At 47.3% G+C, this 23,187-nt stretch overlaps 1 protein-coding gene across 1 annotated transcript in view; it reads left to right on the top strand.

Moving 5' to 3' along the window:
- RRP36 (ribosomal RNA processing 36) overlaps positions 1-23,187 on the top strand; it is a 69,832-nt gene that overhangs the window by 3,878 nt on the left and 42,767 nt on the right. The gene's annotated exons all lie outside the window — the stretch shown is intronic.

The following is a 23,187-nucleotide window of genomic DNA, read 5'->3' as shown; positions in this document are numbered from 1 at the left end:
TGTCCAAAACGGAAGCACAGATCTCCCCTTAGTTTAGGATTACCCTATATTTTCTTCTGTAAAATTAGAGTGGTACACCCGAACCCCCTGGTGTTTGATAGAGCTACAGGCCCAGGGAAGTGGGGTGTTTGGGAGCGCCCCCTGTTCGGTCTCACCCAGGGCCGTCCAAGGGAATGCCAGTGTATGTAATTATCTCCCAGCCTTTCATGTTTGCCTACCGGAATGTGTTTCAAGCAGGATGTAAATTGAAGCGTAAAATAGGCAGATTAATAACCCTGTGTATCAACCATTCTGCAGAAGGTACTTCTGCCACAGTAAAGGGCAACTTTTCTAATTTCGTTGTTCATAACATAATATATGTTGCTTCCTTTTTAGCTATCATTTGCTGCTGTCCCGTTAAATTAAATGTTGAAAAAAATCTCCCTTGCGTTCACATGTTGCCAGGGGACACGGCCTGCCTTCATTGTCTGTAATGCCCAACCTAACTACCTGATGGAGCGTATCTGGCTCTGTCTGTGTTGCAGAAATGATACATCATTCTGTATAATGTCTATTGCAGAAGACACAATGTTATTTAGTGTGTAAACTCGGTCAGACAAGGTGTTAATTTCATCGTCCATGACAGCTAATGCCATCTGTAGGTTGTCCTGATCTATTTGCCTTAACCGGGCAGCCGCTTCTTGTTGGGAAAGCTTCCAAATTGTATTAATTATTTCATATATGAAGCATTTTCTGCGCTGTTTTCTGGGGCCTAACAGGAAATCCTGTAAATCTGTTTTATTGGACAGAGACTAAGATGTTCCTTAACAGCATCTAGTGAGGAGACTGTCATCCATTGCTGGCATAGTTTTCCTACACTATATGTTGTTCCAATACCTGAGTGTCCCAAGGATATATAGCGAGGGTCCGGCCTATTAGTTTGTAACCTCCGAGGAGTTTATACAACGCGTATGGCACTCATTCGTTTTTACAGGCCACAATAACCACCCACCAGGAAGTGACAATGATGTATGTTCTGTTTTGTACCCATTCATTAAGTTGTTCTTCTCTCCACAATGGTTATACCAGAACATGTCACCATAATTTCCTTTAAATTGGTACACATCATCATTTTCAAAAAACACATAATTCTGTAAATCAGACCTCTTAGTATCAACTGTTTTCACATCCCAATCATCAGAAATCACTCAGGGTGTGATTAAATCAGTCAATGAAAGTTTGAACACATAAGGAATTTGAATGATCTCTGTAGGACCATTTATATCCAATAAGACTTTATCCCATACAGTCCCATAAGGAATAGGCACTGCTGTAATGTACACTAGGGACAAGTCTCTGCATATTTTATGTGTAGAAAACTGTGGTTTTAAAATCTGATCCACCAGTTCAACCTTGGAGCGTTCAGGAAGGTACTGACCATGTATAAGAAGAAAGGAAACAATAACAAACCCAATCCAAAGAAGGGCAAACACAGTTATTGATAACCATAGATAGTTCCATGGGCGAGTGAAATTGTAAATTTTTAGCCAATATATTAGCTTGTGTGCTCTTGACAGTTCAGCACAGTTGAAGCAGATGGGTCAGAAGAAAAACCATCAGGGTTGACAAAGTAACCATCAACTGTACAAACAGATGCTGGTGGCGTATCTAGAAGAGAAGAAGCTGTTAAGGATTCCCTCGGTGGTGTGTAGTTTGTTACAAACGTCTGTTTGAGTGGAATTCGTAAAATGTTGCTCCATATCAACAGGAAGCACCGAAGTAGTAGTCAGTGGAACCAATGAATGCTCATTTTCCACCCGCCCTAAGCTCGGAGAGGTATCTGCGTTGTCGACGATGTCTTGTAGAGGAACATCCTGATCTGCAGTGGGAGGAATTCGGGCACTACTCAGGAGTCCCCTAGGTCTGCTGTGCAGGATCGTCCACATGGTGTAACGTGACGTTGTCGATTGAGACAAAGCGGTTTTCTTTCGAACCAGGCAGCGGTGGTAGCATGACTGTTCTGGTTCCGTGCAGTCCCAGGACTGGAACCAGTGCATGATGAAGACTAAACTCCTTCTTCCCCAGCTTGGGTATCCAGCCGGTAGATGTTACTGGGACATCCCTAATTCCAGAGGATGGAGCACTGGTAGATGCATTGTCATCAGAGTTCTTGTAACTCCTGCAAGACAGTGACGCGTTCATTTATGTCAAAGGGTGGTTCTGCCACCTCCACGCTAGGCCCATCAAGATCTGAAACATACATTTGAGTTCCAAACAGGCACTCTTATGAAGTATGCCCCCCCAGGGACCTTTTAGGCAGATTATTAAGTGCTCTCTGGACTCCATACAGGTGTGTAAGCCAACTACGACCCGCGCCTAATACTCTGGCTGTTAAGGATAGCTTTAAATCACAATTTTGTCGCTTCACAACACTATTTCCATCAGGATGAAATGAAGACAAGTAATGCACTTGGACCCCTAACAAAGCCCTGGTATCCCTATAAGCCCTTGAGGCAAAAGCAGGGCCCGGTCCGAATGGAAAGCCGCAACAGCGTATGTACCGACAAAGACTTGCAAGTCTTTAATAATAGTTCGAGGGTCAGCTGAGTGTTGTGGCCAAACACATAGAAATCTGGAGCATGAGTCTACAGCGACTAAGATATATTTGTATGCACTGTCTGGTGTCAGGGTACCAGAGTGGTCCAAATACACACATTGTAAAGGTTTGTTGTAAATTAAGAGGGGTGTCGGATGGGCTCTTAACGCTGGGGCTATTTATCTGTCACCAGTGGCGAGATTGCAATATTGAAATTGTAGCTGCCACATCAGCATGTGCAGATGCAAGCCCCTCATGTGCTGCTTTTTACTAACTGTGATCTCGGGTCCTTATTGGGAATCACTCGGACTCCCAAGCCTGGAATCTGCGAGCTGTGCTGTACAGTCCCCTAGAGTCTGTGTGTTTTTTTTTCTTTTTCTTCTAGACAGAACTTGCCATCTCTCGTGTACCCACTCACGGCTGCGCAAGCAGCTGGGTATTGGTGTTTGGTGCCTAGCAGGTTGTGTTGAGCCATCGGTGTACAACATTATTTTGTATTATTCAATTGGTAGTGTATTTTCTGGGACTGGGTACTCAAGTTTGTATTGTAGGAATTCTTGGGTTTGTAATTTTCGCATCAAACGCATAATCCACATCAGTGGCTGTCAGAGACGTTGCCCATTGAATCCAACGTGGATGTAACGCTTTAGCGTTCTGGAAACTTGCTTTGGAAACAGCCTCAAGGGCTGGAAACCGGGGATACAACAAGAACGTGCTTCCCTTGGGCCAGAGGTCTCTCTTAAAGGACTGCCATCTGAACAGCAGTGAGAATTTTTTCAGTGGGAGCAAAGCGTTGTTCACCTGTAGTATATAGGTGTGATTTTCTATGCAATTGGGACTGTCTCACCTTCACTGAATGTCACGGAGGTGAAACCAATGACACCAGCAATTACTCTGATGACCAGATGTGTTTTGTTGTCTCTTATGTGTAAGTGTTTTGCTTTAAGCATGTCTTTGTAGTGCCTTGAGAATGCGTTTGTGCTCGACTGTCCAACATTTACTAGCGAAGTCCGGAAGTATTAAGTCGTATATTGGTTTATTGCGCTGTCTATAATTTGTAAAGTATGTTCTGTCAATTTAGAAAGCCCAACACTGATGGGAGCTTTTTTTTTGTATTCAGTGGTTGTAGTTGTGCGCATTTTTCAAAAAATTGGGGTGCCAGGTGTAGGAGGCTGGCCTGGCTTGTAGTGGGTACCAGAGGTACTTACACCTTGTGCCAGGTCCATTTATCCCTTATTAGTGTAGAAGAGGTGTTTCTAGCAGCTTAGGCTGAACTAGGAGCCATGTAAAGCTCCTACTATACCACTGGTGTCATATGCACAATATCATAAGAAAACACAATACACAGAGTTAGTAAAAATAAAGGTACTTTATTTTTATGACAATATGCCAAAAGTATCTCAGTGAGTACCCTCAGTATGAGGATGTTATTTACACAAGATATAAGTACACAAACCAAAATTAGGTAAGTAATAGCAAGAAAAGTAATGCAAGCAATGTAGAATTGCAATAGGAGCACATAGGTATAGGGGCAACACAAACCATATACTCCAAAAGTGGAATGCGAACCACGAATAGACCCCAAACCTATGTGAGCTTGCAGAGGGTCGCTGGGACTGTAAGAAAACAGTGAGGGTTAGAAAAATAGCCAACCCCAAGACCCTGAAAGGTAGGTGTAAAGTGCACCTACTACCCCCAGAGAGCACAGAAGTCGTGATAGGGGGATTCTGCAGGAAGAACAAACACCAGCGATGCAACAACAGTGGATTTCCGAACTGAGTACCTGTAAGACAAGGGGACCAAGTCCAATAGTCGCAACAGTGTCGCGAGTGGGCAGGAGCCCAGGAAATGCCAGCTGAGAGTGCAAGGAAGCTGCCACCTGTTGGAAGAAGCTTGGAGTTCTGCAAGAAAGAAGAGGACTAGGGACTTCTCCTTTGGAAGACTGATGTCCCACGTTGCGATGAAGCTTGCAGAGGTGTTCCCACGCAGAAAGACCGCAGACAAGCCTTGCTAGCTGCAAGGGTCGCTGTAGAGGTTTCTGGGTGCTGCTGTGGCCCAGGAGGGACTAGGATGTCGCCACTTGGAGGAGGAGACGGAGGGGGCACCCAGCAACTCAGGGAGCCCTCACAGAAGCAGGCTGTACACGCAAAAGTACCTGAACAGGCACTTGGAAGGAAAGTGAACCAGAGTCCACGCGAAGTCACAAAAGGGAGTCACACGATGCCGGAGGACAACTCAGAAGGTTGTGCACTGCAGGAAGGAGTGTCGGCGACCCAGGCTTGGCTGTGCACGAAGGAAATCCTGCAAAAGTGCACAGGAGCCGGAGCAGCTGCAAATTACGCGGTACCCAGCAATGCAGTCTAGCGTGGGGAGGCAAGGATTACCTCACCAAACCTGGACTGACGAGTCACTGGACTGTGGGAGTCACTTGGACAGAGTTGCTGAGTTCCAGGGACCACGCTCGTCAGGATGAGAGGGGACCCAGAGGACCGGTGACGCAGTCTTTTGGTGACTGCGTTAGCAGGGGGAAGATTCCGTCGACCCACAGGAGATTTCTTTGGAGCTTCTGGTGTATGGTGAAGGCAGGCTACCCCCAGAGCATACACCACTTGGAAACAGTCGAGAAAGCCGACAGGATGAGGCGCTACAATGTTGCTAGTAGTCGTCTTGCTACTTTGTTGTAGTTTTGCAGGCGACCTGAGCAGTCAGCGGTCGATCCTTTGGCAGAAGGTGAAGAGGGAGATGCAGAGGAACCCTGGTGAGCTCTTGCATTCGTTATCTGTTGATCCCCAAAGCAGAGACCCTAAATAGCCAGAAAAGGAGGTTTGGCTACCTAGGAAGTAGGATTGGCTACCAAGAGAGGTAAGAGCCTATCAGAAGGAGCCTCTGATGTCACCTGCTGGCACTGGCCACTCAGAGCAGTCCAGTGTGCCACAAACACCTCTGTTTCCAAGATGGCAGAGGTCTGGGACACACTGGAGGTGCAGGTCAGGGGAGTGGTGACTCCCCTTTCCTTTGTCCAGTTTCGCGACCAAGCAGGGCTGGGGGGATCCCTGAACCGGTGTAGACTGGCTTATGCAGAGATGGGCACCATCTGTGCCCATCAAAGCATTTCCAGAGGCTGGGGGAGGCTACTCCTCCACAGCCTTCACACCTATTTCCAAAGGGAGAGGTTGGAACACCCTCTCTCAGAGGAAATCCTTTGTTCTGTCTTCCTGGGCCAGGGCTGCCTGGACCCCAGGGGGCAGAAACCTGTCTGAGGGGTTGGCAGCAGCTGCAGTGGAGACCTCAGAAAGGCAGTTTGGCAGTACCCGGGTGTGCTAGAGACTCGGGGAATCATGGAATTGTCCCTCCAATTCCATGATCTTAGACATGTTACATGGCCATGTTCGGAGTTACCATTGTGACGCTATACATAGGTAGTGACCTATGTTTAGTGCACGCATGTAATGGTGTCCCCGCACTCACAAAGTCTGGGGAATTTGCCCTGAACGATGTGGGGGCACCTTGGCTAGTGCCAGGGTGCCCACACACTAAGTAACTTTGCACCCAATCTTCACCAGGTAAAGGTTAGACATATATGTGACTTATAAGTTACTTAAGTGCAGTGGTAAATGGCTGTGAAATAACATGGACGTTATTTCACTCAGGCTGCAGTGGCGGCCTGTGTAAGAATTGTCAGAGCTCCCTATGGGTGGCAAAAGAAATGCTGCAGCCCATAGGGATCTCCTGGAACCCCAATACCCTGGGTACCTCAGTACCATATACTAGGGAATTATAAGGGTGTTCCAGTATGCCAATGTAAATTGGTGAACTTGGTCACTATTCTGTTAGTGACAATTTGGAAAGAAATGAGAGAGCATAACCACTGAGGTTCTGATTAGCAGAGCCTCAGTGAGACAGTTAGTCATCACACAGGGAACACATACAGGGCACACTTATGAGCACTGGGGCCCTGGCTGGCAGGGTCCCAGTGACACATACAACTAAAACAACATATATACAGTGAAATATGGGGGTAACATGCCAGGCAAGATGGTACGCTCCTACACCAGGCTCTTGCCTTCATCTGACAACTTGTATCCCAGAAACAGGACACAGAGAGGCTATTTTCCTTTTTTTAAAGTTACATTTGTAACCAATTTCGGTGAATCCTACAACGGTGCGGGCTACCTGTCTTAAATGTTTTATGAGGTTATCCGTGTGTTAGATATCATCCACATAGGAAAACGCCTCAGGGTCTGTGTCGTGTAATATTGATGTCACACAAGCTGAGAACAGTCCAGGACTGTTTTTATAGCCTTGAGGGAGACTGACATTTTTTTTTTTCTGAGAGCCTAAAGTGCTGAAACTTGTTAAGTCCCTACTTTCAGATGCCATATTTTGGCAGAAAAACCTGTTAGATACATTCAGGGTTGTTTTGTATTTTTTCCGCACAATGATATACATTAGTGCTATACTATGTGCATTTTGTAATGCATATGTTTTTGTGTGACTAAATGTCTGTAGTCTAAGTTTATCCTATATGAGTGGTCTGGTTTAGTGACTGGGACTAATGGATTATTCATTGATAAGTCAGAGGGTCCAGTGACACCCTGGTACTGTGTGAGGATTTCCTTCACTAGGGCTTTTGCATCATAATTAGATATTGTGGTTGTGGCTGAGGTTGATAGTTTATTGGTATTATATGGCAGGGAGAATCTTTATCCCACCCTACATGATAGTGCAGGCGCCTGCACCACTGCCCAATCCATGGCATATTTCTCAACAAGCTCTTTCGGAACAAGGGGTGAGAAGGATTTTTCAATAACGTCCTCTCCATATGGGAGTTCTCAGACAAATATTGGTTGCCAATCTTTTTTGGCCAGTAAAATGTCATAAATAGAGACTCCACAATCCCAAAAGATGGCATCTATTATGCGTTCGATGTCCCCTTCTAACTGAATAGTTACTTTATACATCCTGTCTGGTGTGGAGACACTTATTCCTGCAGTCCATACTTGTAGATAGTCATCAGTTGCTTTCACCTCCAGATTCTCTAGAAGATCCCGGCAGACTATTGTGACTTCTGCTGCGCTCTCTAACAGCGCTAGTGCCCACTTCTGGTTCTTTAGTAAAGCCATCTTTTTGAGTGGAATGTTCCATTGCGACTGCTGCCACTTTTTTATTTTTAAATTGTAGTTTCTGTTGTGGAAGTTTCTCTTCTTTTTTTTTTTTTTTTAGCCGAAACATCTGACGAGTGTTGTGAGTCCTTTCTTGGTTTCACGTACTCGGTCCGCTGATCTGACCGCCCAGCTCTCTCACTTCTTTTTTTCTAGTGACTCCTGGAATGAACAATATTGGAGTGTATCAGTATACTGATATGCCTCTGATGTTTTTATACTATCCCTGTTTCTTAAGTTGTACCTATTTTGTGATGTCTACCCTTTCTTTCCTAGGTGTTTGTTGTTTTTTTTTTTTTTGTATCCCAGCGTTTTTTACAACCCTCGGGTGTTGTTTTGGCAGCATCCTTACTGGATCCACCCTGTACTTGTGGCTTCGTCGGTCTGGCTCCCAAACCATCTCGACCTATGCTGGAGTATGTTTCAGCAGTTATTTTTGGCAGCTCTCGTTCTTGATCCTGTGCCAGAATGTTCCAGGGCCGCATGCGCACTGTCAGTGCAACTGGTTCCCCTTTAATATTACTTAACATAATTGAGGATACTGTGGCAAAATTGCCTATTAAGTGCACCCCCAAATCTAGGGCAGGGGCTGCCTTTTATTCATCTTGAATTTGTTTCAGTGCCTCCGGAAGATTGGCAAGTGTTGGTGTACTGTGTGCGGTTGTGTAGAGTGCAGCAAATACTGTGCCCCATGTATTGCAGTTTTCAACTGTGGGAACCATGCTGTAAGACGAGCACATTGTTAAAATTCTATTCTTATCCTAATGTCCCGTATGGGGAAAGACTGCTTCCAGTGCATTTATTCTTTGAGTCAACCAAAACGGAATCTCCTGGTTTGGCGGGTACTTTACCCATGATCTAAGGTACAGTGGCAGGATTAATACCTTGCGCTGCTGCATGTACCTGAGCAGCTAGTGCTGGGTTTGTATGTATCATTTGCACAACAAATTGTACTGAAAATCTGTCGTTGTGGCTTCTGTATATAAGCGCCAGACCTCAGCTACCACCATTGCTGCTGCGTCAGGATGCGGTGTATATGTGGCCAAAAAAAGGCCAGGTCAGGCCAGCATTACTCAATGGACCTAACCTAACTGGTAATTTTGTGTGTGATGGGGCGCCATCAAGCCAATTGTTATGGTCTTTATTATAAGATAAAGGTATCTCTAAAGATGCATAAGCCCTGTATTGTGCAGGAGGATTTGCCGGTGTATAATTAGGAAATGTATTTGAGTTCCCATCCACTGCTGGAAACGTGACCCGAGAATAAAATGTTCGTTCTATAGGCTGCATGTACCTCAACAACAAATGTAACTGGACATCCTCAGACCGTTAAGCCATTTGCCAATAAATGTACAGTGAGGGGGGCCCTCATATTTACTGCTGTTGCTACCTGTTGAGGGTTCGCCATATTACTAGTTTATTGTGTTTAGAGATAAGCATACCAACTGATGATCAATCCTTTTATGGTTCAAGCTTGAACAACCTACAGCTCTGGATAGGTGCTACCTACCTAGCTGAGGAGGAAATCCTCAATACCACGGACGTCTCCGTATATAGTATCAAGTGTCTTTAGCCTTTAGTGAGACAGAGATACTTAGGAGGATCTTTTTTTTTTTTTGTGCCTGACCAAACGTTGGTGGTGCCATGTTGCGTAGGTTCTCATTAGGGTAATGAGGCTACTGGATTTGAGCGGTAGGATCGCCCAGGTTGTGGGTACTGAGTACAATTCCACCCCTGGTGACACCTGTCGGCCTAATCCGGGGTTTCCGGCTAACTCGCAGCGCCCCATCTCTTACCGAGATGATTGTGGCAACCAAGCTCATGGTAAGATAGACTTCGCAGGGAATTGTGATACATCTGATCACACCCCGTTCTCTCAGTTACCAAGCTCTCACTCAGGCAAAGACAACAGAGGCAGAATATATTTAAATAAGCATTTATTAAAATATCTGCATCTTAGATAAAAGCAGGTGCATGGCAATAACAAGGCTAATGAAAGACAATAGGAGCAGGCATGTGGTGAGGAATGTAAAACACAAGAACAGTCCTACCATACTGTCTAAATAGGGGAGTGAATCTAGTCCCTCACCTACGCTGAGTATGAGCACAGCATGCTAAGCACAACCTGCCCTTCAGGTTTCCCCCTGGAAGAACATCATCCCTCACACCTGAAGAAGAGGCCTGAGATCTAGAAAGGCAGCGTCCCCATCTAGTTCAGAGCTCGGCACTCTAAGCAAGTAGCTGTAGCGAAGCTTGCAGCAATCGGCATGCAGTTGTGGTCATCTGTCTGGAATCTCCCTCTAATGTGTCTGGAACCAAGGGTTGATATTATAATAAGCCAGCTAACATTCCTAGAAATGGCCCTGACGGATGATGATGTTTCTGCGAATGCTAGAGACAGAGGATACCACGTTTGTCGAGGAGGAAGCACAAAGCGAACTGCATGTCCTACTAAGAGCGTGATGCTGTCCTTAGGCGAAAGAACAATGAGATTAAGAACATAAAACTGCACGTGAACATAGCTATTGCTAGAAAAACAAAGCGCTGTGATAAAATATGTAAGCGGGTTAAATGAACATGAACTAAAACCTGGCAAATATAGCTACACAACAAGTTTGTAAAAGCTCCATAAACCCGGGAAAGACTGTGGTGTCTCATTATTAGGCTAGTGCATTGTCGGCATGCAGTGATTATTATATTTAAACAGCCGTCAGCCTGGATACCACAGTCCGGGGCCCGCTGTCGCATCACGCACACTAGAGGTTCCTTTGGCATTGCGAATATTATAGGGGGCAATCAGCATCCTTGACTGGTGTCTCGTGCAATCATGAATGGATCTGAGATGATGCTGCTGGTTTTCACACGGCCCTGGGATTGTTTATAGAAGAGTGCACTCACAGTGAAAAATTGGGACCTATTTTCATTCTTGCAGGGACATTCTGTTGGTAATGCAAAGCAAGGGTCTATTTCCAGTGAGGCAACACAAGGGTAAGTTCAGGAAGACTTTGCTCAGAACACCATCATCATCAACGGACGGCATAAATTAAGGAATGTATTCCTCCTGGGTATAAACCCTTTCTCGTTTGGGTACATGATGGTTTGAGACATAGGAATCAATTGGTTAGCCAGCACGTTACCTAAAACTTTATAGTCTGAGTTCAATAAACAGAGGGTGGTATGACCCTCTCAGTACTAGATCCCTGCCCGGTTTCAAGAGGATGGTCGGGAGCTCTTTGTGGAGAGAATGTGGTAGTATACCCATTGAGAAAGCTCGATGAGTGTGGAGCTAAAGGTGGTGTAAAATTCTGTTAGTCAGCTGTCTGCATCAGGAGCTTGCCCCTTGGCATTTGTTTATTTGCTTCGCGATCTCTGTTGTGGCCAGCACATTCTTGAGATCAGCCCGTTAGGAGGCCTGAAGCCATGAGTGGCGCAGTGTGTCAAGAAACTATGTAATATGGTCAGTGCCCTCACTTATCAGTGCTGCATATAAAGCTGCATAACAGGAGCCACCTGATTATGAAGAATTTGGCCCTTTGCCCCACAAATCGCAGTGATGGGGCCCTTTGGAAGTCAGAATGGAGAAGCCATGCAAACATTTTGCCCACTTTCTCGCCCTCTGAATGTTTCTGGGCTAAATAGTCCCTGTAGTCTAGCTTGCCCAGCTGGACTAATGTATTCGTGTGTGCTAGATGTGCCCTCGTCAAGTCACTGGCAGCCAAGCGGTCTCTTAAGAACCTTAGTTCGTATCTGCAGATATCCCCTTCAACATATGCGTCTCTTTGCGTAGCGCCACCTTCGCACCCTGTGCCGGCTCAGTTGCATGTTCCCGCAGTCTCATTCACAACCGCTGTCGGACGTTGTGCCCTCATTTTCAGTAAAGTATGTGGTGATATGTGCCAACAGTGTAGCATGAAAGGCCTCATCTTGGACCGGCAAGTGGGGATACTGGAGCGTCTGCGGCCCCCAACCCCCCCCCCCCCCCCCAAACAGGGCCTACATAAGCTTTCAACATCTGTGTGCAGGACTAACAAAATGTACTCAACAGGTGAGTCATTTTTTTTAATGAGGTTGAGCTGTTTTTAGAACCTACTTAACCCTTCTGGTGAGTGGACAAACAGGTGTTCTGTTCAGACAGAAACTGAATTAGCAATTAAGATGCCTTTAAATCTTATTCTTGTCACATTTGCTCTGTGTTCTGAAACAAAGGTCAAAAGTCAGTTTGTCTTTTTGCAATAGAAACACCTATAGGGAGCAGTGATGCAATCTTCCATTTGAAGCAGGGAAAGTAATGTACAGGCTGTTGTGCTGTAAGCTTCCTTCTGATACCAGAGAGGTGCACAGGGTGCTGTGGTGCAGGCTTTTCTCTGATACCAGAGAGATACACATATTGTGCAGTTATGCAAGATTCCCTCTGATAGCACCAAGGGGGCAGTGTCCCTCTACCAGTGAGGTACACATAGGGAACAGTGATGCATGCGTCCCTATGATTCCAGCGAGATATTCACAGGGTACAGTGTTGCAAGCTTCCCTCTGATACCAGGGAATCATACCAGAGATGTACACACAGGGACCAGTGATGGAAGCATTTTTCATGTATCGGAAAGGTACACGTATTGTGCAGTGATCCAAGCTTCCATCTGACACCAGGGAATCATACCAGACATATACACACAGGGAGCAATGATGCAAGCTTCTTTCTAAAACCAGGCAGGTATACATAGGGTTCAGTGATGCAAGCTTCCATCTGATATCCGAGAGGTACACCTAATGTGCTGTGATGCTAGCTTCTCTTTGATACCAGAGAGGTAGAGATAGGGTGCAGTGATGCAAGCTTCTGTCTGATACCAGAGAGGTAGAGAGAGGGTACAGCGATGCAAGCTTCCATCTGATACCAGAGAGGTACAGACAGGGTACAGTGATGCAAGCTTCCATCTGATACCAGAGAGTTACAGGTAAGACACAGAGATGGATGCTTTCATCTGATACCAGAGAGGTACAGACATGGAAACATTCATATGATACCAGAGAGGTACAGATAGGGTACGGTGGTACAAGCTTCCACCTGATACCAGAGAGGTACAGATAGGGTACAGTGAGGCAAGCTTCCATCTGATACCAGAGAGGCGCAGATAGGGTACAGTGAGGCAAGCTTGCATCTGATACCAGAAAGGTGCAGATAGGGTACAGTGAGGCAAGCTTCCATCTGATACCAGAGAGGTACAGATAGGGTACAGTGATGCAAGCCTCCTTCTGATACTAGGGAGGTACAGATAGGGTACAATGATGCAAGCTTCCATCTGATAACGGAGAGGTACAGATAGGGTACAGTGATGCAAGCTTCCTTCTGATACTAGGGAGGTAAAGATAGGGTACAATGATGCAAGCTTCCATCTGATACCAGAGAGGTACATACATGGAAACATTCATATGATACCAGAGAGGTACAGATAGGGTACGGTGGTACAAGCTTCCACCTGATACAAGAGAGGTACAGATAGGGTACAGTGATGCAAGCCTCCCTCTGATACCAGAGAGGTATAGATGGGGTACAGTGAGGCAAGCTTCCATCTGATACCAGAGAGGTACAGCTAGGGTACAGTGAGGCAAGCTTCCATCTGATACCAGAGAGGTACAGCTAGGGTACAGTGATGCAAGCCTCCCTCTGATACCAGAGAGGTATAGATGGGGTACAGTGAGGCAAGCTTCCCTCTGATACCAGAGAGGTACAGCTAGGGTGCAGTGATGCAAGCTTCCATCTGATACCAGAGAGGTACAGCTAGGGTACAGTGAGGCAAGCTTCCGTCTGATACCAGAGGGGTACAGCTAGGGTACAGCGATGCAAGCTTCCGTCTGATACCAGAGGGGTACAGCTAGGGTACAGCGATGCAAGCTTCTGTCTGATACCAGAGGGGTACAGCAAGGGTACAGCGAGGCATGCTTCCGTCTGATACCAGAGGGGTACATATGGGGACCAGTGATGGAAGCTTCCATCTGATACCAGAGAGGTACAGCTAGGGTGCAGTGATGCAAGCTTCCATCTGAGACCAGAGAGGTATAGATGGGGTACAGTGATGCAAGCTTCCATCTGATACCAGAGAGGTACAGCTAGGGTACAGTGAGGCAAGCTTCCATCTGATACCAGAGGGGTACAGCTAGGGTACAGCGATGCAAGCTTCTATCTGATACCAGAGAGGTACAGCTAGGGTACAGTGAGGCAAGCTTCCATCTGATACCAGAGGGGTACAGCTAGGGTACAGCGAGGCAAGCTTCCATCTGATACCAGAGAGGTACATATGGGGACCAGTGATGGAAGCTCCCATCTGATACCAGAGAGGTACAGCTAGGGTGGAGTGATGCAAGCTTCCATCTGATACCAGAGAGGTATAGATGGGGTACAGTGATGCAAGCTTCCGTCTGATACCAGAGGGGTACAGCTAGGGTACAGCGATGCAAGCTTCCGTCTGATACCAGAGGGGTACAGCTAGGGTACAACGATGCAAGCTTCCATCTGATACCAGAGGGGTACAGCTAGGGTACAGTGAGGCAAGCTTCCATCTGATACCAGAGAGGTACAGCTAGGGTACAGTGAGGCAAGCTTCCATCTGATACCAGAGGGGTACACATGGGGACCAGTGATGGAAGCTTCCATCTGATACCAGAGAGGTACAGCGATGCAAGCTTCCATCTGATACCAGAGAGGTACAGCTAGGGTACAGCGATGCAAGCTTCCGTCTGATACCAGAGGGGTACAGCTAGGGTACAGCGATGCAAGCTTCCGTCTGATACCAGAGGGGTACAGCTAGGGTACAGTGAGGCAAGCTTCCATCTGATACCAGAGGGGTACACATGGGGACCAGTGATGCAAGCTTCCATCTGATACCAGAGAGGTACAGCGATGCAAGCTTCCATCTGATACCAGAGGTACAGCTGGGGTACAGCGATGCAAGCTTCCATCTGATACCAGAGGGGTACAGCTAGGGTACAGTGATGCAAGCTTCCATCTGATACCAGAGAGGTATAGATGGGGTACAGCGATGCAAGCTTCCCTCTGATACCAGAGGGGTACAGCTAGGGTACAGGGATGCAAGCTTCTATCTGATACCAGAGAGGTACATACGGGGACCAGTGATGGAAGTTTCAATCTGAAACAGGAACGGCACCGCTCAGTGAACGTTGGTGCTTTCCTTGTGTGCACCACAGTTGTAGGAGCCTCAGTGTGGTCTGCTTTGGGTTCAGCACTCTCTAGCCCTGGGACACCACAGGAATGGAATGGATGGAAGCAGCAGAGACGGTGCAGTAATGCCTCAAGTAGCAGAAGCACATGCTTCCGTCAGGACCTTGAGTGGTAGGAAGGAGCTTCCCTTGTACTGCCAGGGTCGCATTCTCCATCTTTGGAGGTTCAGTGGAGGGCACCTGTCGTGCCAAACGCTGACCAGATGCTAGAGGGAGCCCACTGCAGCCGTTCACGTGGGGTGACTGCAGGCTTCATCACATCACGGTGCTGTGCCAGCTGCATCCCTGCAGCACCAGCACACTGCTCGCCCCGTTAGCAGAACTGCACAAAAAGTAAAAAGCTTTGTTTGCCACCGTGACTATTTCGACAGGAGTAATGTCACGGATCCTGCAAGTATCTGAGCCCACGGATCCTTAGGGTAGGAGCGGAAGCCCAGGGGTGAAATAAGCAGCACAAGATTGGGTTGGATTGGATTGATGTTAGTAGACCAGGGTGACCCGTGGAGGCTGCAGGCTTCCTTCTGAAGAGCAGCATGGGCGGCTGCTTTAATCTGGTTATTGGCTGAATCTGCCTGGTTAGGAGTGTTGAGCCAGGGGGCACTGGACACTGCAAAGTGTCAGATTCCACATTTGTAGGGGAATAAAGAGCGTTGTACGCTTCACCTCCCTGCATGTCTTCTTCTGTCACTCCTCTTGCATCAGGCTTTGGAATTGCCCTCCTGCTTGCCCCACCTTGTCATAGTCTGTCGATCCCGAAGGACATCATTGGGGGGGGGGGGGGGGGGGAGTTGTTTCGTTTGTCCAGTTGTCTGATACTGTGAAGAGAACAGCTAATACGTTTAATAAGTTGAAAACTTCATTCAGGGAAGAAACAACGAGTTGATTTCATTTGTGTACAATAAAATAATTTTGGCTCACAGGTAATGGCATGAACATAAACACAGCTGTGCAAGATGAAATATAGAAGCAGCTGTCATGGTATCTTCTCACTGTTAGCAATACCATGACCGCACTTGGACGCAAAAGCAGAGAGTTGCAAAGATTGGCCCTGACCACAGAGACAGCTTTAAGGGCTTACAGCACGTAGCACACCTGATCACTTTTGGAGCACTGGGGGAAGAAGAGATGTTTGTTGGGCAGATGTTTGTGCTCTCCCTTACCGCGACCAACCACCTGGAAACGCGCGTACCCTCATGAAAAGAGCCCCAGGTCTGGTCTGAGCCACTCTGCTGTATGAGAGATTGCCTCTTGAAGCAGGTGCTTCAAGTGTGCTGGTGCGCCACCCACGGGACCCAACAGATGTGTTTACACAGGACAGGTGGCCTCACACACCCCTGGGTGTCATCTTTCATTGTCGGGGAGAAACATAAAAAGATGTTTATATCATTGACATCACTGAAGCATATAAATGATAAGTTAAAAAATCGTGCTGAATGCACACAAACATAAGGATGTAAGATAAGTTTGCACACGTTATAAAAACCGAGGGCAGGCCATGCTTAGCCAGCCCCGTGCAAGAATATCGTGCTGCTCCAATGTTTACAGCAGACTATAAAATCATGCTTGTGTAGGCCCAACATCTGGATCATGCTCAAATCATAAGTGCAAAGGCGTCCTAGAAGCCGTCTGCTGTCTTTATACAAACCCCTCACTCTAACTATGGGATGCCAACACCTCATGGAGGAGTCTTGAGGCACTGCGACTGGAGACGGAGAGAGGACTTGCTCATTGGGTAATAGAGCGATATGCGGATGTGTGATTAACTGATAGACTTGGAACCCCATCTCCCCCCATGATGATAGAACAACAAGCCCCGGGAACCCCTCAGGAAGATCCCATAGTTTTAGAACCATCTATCTAAGCCGATAAAGATCTCAACAAGCAGTCACATGTCTCCAAGATGGTTTGCCATGAGTGCTCGGCTGCTAACCGAGCGCTGCGGAAGGCCCCACTACCTGTCCGGGGACCCCAGGGCGGTGTGAAGTGTGCACAAGACATACAAAACCGTAATCAAGAGGAGGTTGGTGGGGGTGATACCAGCAGAGGGACAGCTTAGCACATAACTAAGAAGACAAAGTCCTTTTCAGTCTCCGTCCTGATCTCAGCCAATAGAACAAGGGGGCCAACTTGCTGGGTGCATACTCCCACCTTTACTCTTCATTCTGTGGGTAAATAAGCTCGGCACTCGTTCAACAGCTCATAGACCGAACTTACCCCCGGTGCTTGACTCCTAATGCCCACTTTTACTGTACGCAGATAATGCAGATTTTTGGACACGCGCCTAGAGCTCTGCGACTGCCGGTACATTCATTTGTGGAACTCATGGGCAACGTCAGCTTGCATTCCAGTGACAGGCATTTCAGTAGGATCAATCCGCCTCTCTAGCATTAACGCTTTCTCTTATCTGGGGTGGTCTTTAGCTACTGGGTCATGGATGCCTCAATATAGCTGAGCGGAGAACCAAGCTCTCTAGGGCCACCTGCCATCCCCCGGGGGCCATGCATTTGTTTCTGTGCTTCAAATCTACTCTGTGAAGTGTGTACTGGTCTCCACTTGGGAGGCAGGAGTTTGGCCACTAGGGACTCTTTTTGTCAATTTGGTCAAGTGCTGAAATCCTTAAAACTTGTCATACTCAAAGAAATTCTCTGTTAGGGCTATTCTAGCACCGTCCATCACAAACTGTTGGTGCGATAGTGCCAATGACCGTGTCCTCACCCAGCTTCATGTACCAGAATGGAAGGCAGCTGTCCCCGTAGTGGGGGTTTAACGGCACTAAGACCAGGTAGGATTCACGCTGGTCAGTCTAATGCAGGATTTTAACTTCTTACTATTGACTTGTTAGTCTAGGTGATTGGGGACCCTTGGCTCTGACGAATGCCCCCGACTGATATAGGCGAATTGGGGCAGAAATATGTTGCCAACAAGATGATGGTCGGAGCCATTGAGCTCTCATTTCATCACGCGGTTTGTTTTAGACGCACCAGAGGTCACCTCTAATAAAGGTGAAACCCTGGTTGCCTCTACCTACTTTTACTTTCTCTGGATCCCCCGGTTTTGTGCTGGAAATCATCTTATTTAACAACTCCCTCCATCGGGTTCACCAGGAGGTGGAGTCCGTCCTGGTGGCTTTGTCCTACCAGGGTGAGGAGGGGCTGCCTATGATGACGCTGAGGCCTCCTCTCCCCGTAAGATTGGTCTTGCTTCTCTTGGTCTCACCCCTCTTGGTGATTCAGGTGTCAGTGATTTGTACGCAGCACTGATAGAAACAGCGTTGTAGAAGCCGCCGTACATGTATGTGTTTTGGGTCAAGTTTCTCTCCCCACATTAACCATGGCCTCCACATGTAAGGAACTGGCCGACAGCAAACTTTGTGTCTGTATCTTGCCAAACGACATCTAGGTGCACCCTCTACACACATTTCCTTCCGTTTCAATCCACGCATCTGTCCACACCCTTCTATGATGTTGTGTGTTTACCCTCCTTGTTGTCAGTAAGCTCTAGGGCAGTGGTCTTCAAACTTTGTGTCCCCCACCCCCCGAACAGTACCCCCACCATGGGGAGAAACAAAATGCCCCCCTCCCTCCCCCCCAATATGTCTAAACATATTTAAACATTGCAGTTAAGTTCTGTTACTGTCTTAAAAATGCAATCTAGTACACAATACCAAACATACTATTCTGGTCTGACAGGCCTTACTAACGTTTAAAAGTGTCCATAGTGTGAATATTTGAAGTGGGGGTGAAGAGTATTTGGAGTTCCTTCCCTTTTGACACACTCCCAGCTTCGATATAAATGATAAAACATATTTGTGATGTGCCATTACAGCGCGGTTTACTGCTGCTCATTTTTGTCAGTTTAAAGCAAAGCCCTGTTATCAGCTCAATGCTTCTCTTGGCCAGAGCCTGGCAGCCCCCCCCGGGATCATTTGAGCCCCCCCCCTCCCCCCCAGAGGGGCTGCCTCCCAATTTGAGGACTCCTGCTCTGGGGAATCCCAGGAATGTGACATTTTAATTCTCATAATTTCAAGTCTCCTTTCCAGCACTCACCGTGTGTAGAGCCCTTGGCTGCTGGCGCCAGGGTCACTCGTCCCATATTACTTCAACTGTTTGCGGCCCAAGACAGCATCTCATTGCCATGCTTTCTGTGTCAAGAGCTTCTTTCAGCCACTATACAGGGCATTGTAGCTGTGCCCAGAAGTAGTCACTTTAGCAGTTAGGAGCAACCTTATCCCCTGAAACTAGTTGGTGAATTCTGTTCCTGTAGGAAAGTACCATCTTGCCTGGCATGTTACCCCCATTTTTCACTGTATATATGTTGTTTTAGTTGTATGTGTCACTGGGACCCTGCCAGCCAGGGCCCCAGTGCTCATAAGTGTGCCTGAATGTGTTGCCTGTGTGATGCCTAACTGTCTCACTGAGGCTCTGCTAACCAGAACCTCAGTGGTTATGCTCTCTCATTTCTTTCCAAATTGTCACTAACAGGCTAGTGACCAATTTCACCAATTTACATTGGCACACTGGAACACCCTTATAATTCCCTAGTATATGGTACTGAGGTACCCAGGGTATTGGGGTTCCAGGAGATCCCAATGGGCTGCAGCATTTCTTTTGCCACCCATAGGGAGCTCTGACAATTCTTACACAGGCCTACCACTGCAGCCTGAGTGAAATAACGTCCACGTTATTTCACAGCCATTTACCACTGCACTTAAGTAACTTATAAGTCACCAAATGTCTAACCTTTACCTGGTAAAGGTTAGGTGCAAAGTTACTTAGTGTGTGCACCCTGGCACTAGCCAAGGTGCCCCCACATTGTTCCGGGCAAATTCCCCGGACTTTGAGAGTGCGGGGACACCATTACACGCGTGCACTACGCATAGGTCACTACCTATGTGTAGCTTCACAATGGTAACTCCGAATATGGCCATGTAACATGTCTATGATCATGGAATTGCCCCCTCTATGCCATCCTGGCATTGTTGGCACAATCCCATGATCCCACGGGTTTCTAGCACAGACCCGGGTACTGCCAAACTGCCTTTTCAGGGGTTTCACTGCAGCTGCTGCCAACCCCTCAGACAGGTTTCTGCCCTCCTGGGGTCCAGCCAGGCTTGGCCCAGGATGGCAGAACAAAGGACTTCCTCAGAGAGAGGGTGTTACACCCTCTCCCTTTGGAAAAAGGTGTTAAGGCAGGGGAGGAGTAGCCTCCCCCAGCCTCTGGAAATGCTTTCATGGGCACAGATGGTGCCCATTTCTGCATAAGCCAGTCTACACCGGTTCAGGGACCCCTCAGCCCTGCTCTGGCGCGAAACTGGACAAAGGAAAGGGGAGTGACCACTCCCCTGACCTACACCTCCCCTGGGAGGTGCCCGGAGCTCCTCCAATGTGCTCCAGACCTCTGCCATCTTGGAAACAGAGGTGCTGCTGGCACACTGGACTGCTCTGAGTGGCCAGGGCCAGCAGGTGATGTCAGAGACTCCTTCTGATAGGCTCCTTCAGGTGTTGCTAGCCTATCCTCTCTCCTAAGTAGCCAAACCCTCTTTTCTGGCTATTTAGGGTCTCTGCTTTGGGGAATTCCTTAGATAACGAATGCAAGAGCTCATCAGAGTTCCTCTGCATCTCTCTCTTCACCTTCTGCCAAGGAATCGACTGCTGACCGCGCTGGAAGCCTGCAAAACTGCAACAAAGTAGCAAAGACGACTACTGCAACTCTGTAATGCTGATCCTGCCGCCTTCTCAACTGTTTTCCTGGTGGTGCATGCTGTGGGTGTAGTCTGCCTCCTCTCTGCACTAGAAGCTCCGAAGAAATCTCCCATGGGTCGACTGAATCATCCCCCTGCAACCACAGGCACCAAAGAACTGCATCACCGGTCCCCTGGGTCTCCTCTCAGCACGATGAGCGAGGTCCCTTGAATCCAGCAACTCTGTCCAAGTGACTCCCACAGTCCAATGACTCTTCAGTCCAAGTTTGGTGGAGGTAAGTCCTTGCCTCCCCACGCCAGACTGCATTGCTGGGAACTGCGTCTTTTGCAGCTACTCCGGCCTTTGTGCACTTCCGGCGGAAATCCTTTGTGCACAGCCAAGCCTGGGTCCACGGCACTCTAACCTGCATTGCACGACCTCCTGAGTTGTCCTCCGGCGGCGTGGGACTCCTTTGTGCAACTTCGGGTGAGCACCGTTTCACTCCTCTTCATAGTGCCTGTTCCGGCACTTCTGCGGGTGCTGCCTGCTTCTGAGAGGGCTCCTTGTCTTGCTGGGCGCCCCCTCTGTCCCCTGACGCAATTGGCGACATCCTGGTCCCTCCTGGGCCAAAGCAGCATCCAAAAACCCTAACCGCACGACTTGCAGCTAGCAAGGCTTGTTTGCGGTCTTTCTTCAGGAAAACACTTCTGCACGACTCTCCACGGCGTGGGGCATCCATCCTCCAAAGGGGAAGTTTCTAGCCCTTGTCGTCCCTGCAGAATCCTCAGCTTCTACTGTCCAGTAGCAGCTTCTTTGCACCCACCGCTGGCATTTCCTGGGCATCTGCCCACTCTCGACTTGATCGTGACTTTTGGACACGCCCCTTGTTCCACAGGTACTCCAGTCTGGAAATCCATTGTTGTTGCATTGCTGGTGTTGGTCTTTCCTGCAGAATTCCCCTATCACGACTTCTGTGCTCTTTGGGGAACTTTAGTGCACTTTGCACTCACTTTTCAGGGTCTTGGGGTGGGCTATTTTTCTAACCCTCACTGTTTTCTTACAGTCCCAGCGACCCTCTACAAGCTCACATAGGTTTGGGGTCCATTCGTGGTTCGCATTCCACTTTTGGAGTATATGGTTTGTGTTGCCCCTATCCCTATGTGCTCCCATTGCATCCTATTGTAACTATACATTGTTTGCACTGTTTTCTAATACTATACTGCATATTTTTGGTATTGTGTACATATATCTTGTGTATATTTGCTATCCTCATACTGAGGGTACTCACTGAGATACTTTTGGCATATTGTCATAAAAATAAAGTACCTTTATTTTTATTATATCTGTGTATTGTGTTTTCTTATGATATTGTGCAAGTGACACTAGGTGGTACTGTAGGAGCTTCACTCGTCTCCTAGTTCAGCCTAAGCTGCTCTGCTAAGCTACCATTATCTATCAGCCTATGCTGCTAGACACCCTATACACTACAGGGAGTGCAGAATTATTAGGCAAGTTGTATTTTTGAGGATTAATTTTATTATTGAACAACAACCATGTTCTCAATGAACCCAAAAAACTCTAATATCAAAGCTGAATATTTTGGGAAGTAGTTTTTAGTTTGTTTTTAGTTTTAGCTATGTTAGGGGGATATCTGTGTGTGCAGGTGACTATTACTGTGCATAATTATTAGGCAACTTAACAAAAAACAAATATATACCCATTTCAATTATTTATTATTACCAGTGAAACCAATATAACATCTCAACATTCACAAATATATATTTCTGACATTCAAAAACAAAACAAAAACAAATCAGTGACCAATATAGCCACCTTTCTTTGCAAGGACACTCAAAAGCCTGCCATCCATGGATTCTGTCAGTGTTTTGATCTGTTCACCATCAACATTGCGTGCAGCAGCAACCACAGCCTCCCAGACACTGTTCAGAGAGGTGTACTGTTTTCCCTCCTTGTAAATCTCACATTTGATGATGGGCCACAGGTTCTCAATGGGGTTCAGATCAGGTGAACAAGGAGGCCATGTCATTAGATTTCCTTCTTTTATACCCTTTCTTGCCAGCCACGCTGTGGAGTACTTGGACGCGTGTGATGAAGCATTGTCCTGCATGAAAATCATGTTTTTCTTGAAGGATGCAGACTTCTTCCTGTACCACTGCTTGAAGAAGGTGTCTACCAGGAACTGGCAGTAGGACTGGGAGTTGAGCTTGACTCCATCCTCAACCCGAAAAGGCCCCACAAGCTCATCTTTGATGATACCAGCCCAAACCAGTACTCCACCTCCACCTTGCTGGCGTCTGAGTCAGACTGGAGCTCTCTGCCCTTTACCAATCCAGCCACGGGCCCATCCATCTGGCCCATCAAGACTCACTCTCATTTCATCAGTCCATAAAACCTTAGAAAATCAGTCTTGGATATTTCTTGGCCCAGTCTTGACGGTTCAGCTTGTGTGTCTTGTTCAGTGGTGGTCGTCTTTCAGCCTTTCTTACCTTGGCCATGTCTCTGAGTATTGCACACC

The sequence above is a fragment of the Pleurodeles waltl genome, chromosome 5 (assembly GCF_031143425.1).
Source record: "Pleurodeles waltl isolate 20211129_DDA chromosome 5, aPleWal1.hap1.20221129, whole genome shotgun sequence".
NCBI lineage: Eukaryota > Metazoa > Chordata > Amphibia > Caudata > Salamandridae > Pleurodeles > Pleurodeles waltl.
Note: the sequence above shows the minus strand (reverse complement) of the source record. Positions and strands in the feature narration are given on the sequence as shown.